The following is a 292-nucleotide window of genomic DNA, read 5'->3' as shown; positions in this document are numbered from 1 at the left end:
CCAGTCCTGGGTTTTAATTGTGGACCTCCACCCTGGGTCCCAAACGTGGTCATTAACCCTGGACCCCAACCCCGAGCCCCAGCTGTGCACCCCAACCCCAGGTCCCAAACCTGGACCTCAACCCCGGGTCCCAAATGTGGCCCCTGGCCCTGAACCTGAACCCCAAGTCCCGTGGACCTCAACCCCACCTCCCAATCCTGGACCCCGACCCTGAACCTCGACCCCGGGTGCCAATCCTGGCCCCCAGCTCTGACTTCAACCCTCACCCCAACCCTGACCACAGCCCCCCCCA

This window comes from Aptenodytes forsteri, unplaced genomic scaffold (assembly GCF_000699145.1).
Source record: "Aptenodytes forsteri isolate BGI_AS27 unplaced genomic scaffold, ASM69914v1 Scaffold302, whole genome shotgun sequence".
Taxonomy (NCBI): domain Eukaryota; kingdom Metazoa; phylum Chordata; class Aves; order Sphenisciformes; family Spheniscidae; genus Aptenodytes; species Aptenodytes forsteri.
Note: the sequence above shows the minus strand (reverse complement) of the source record.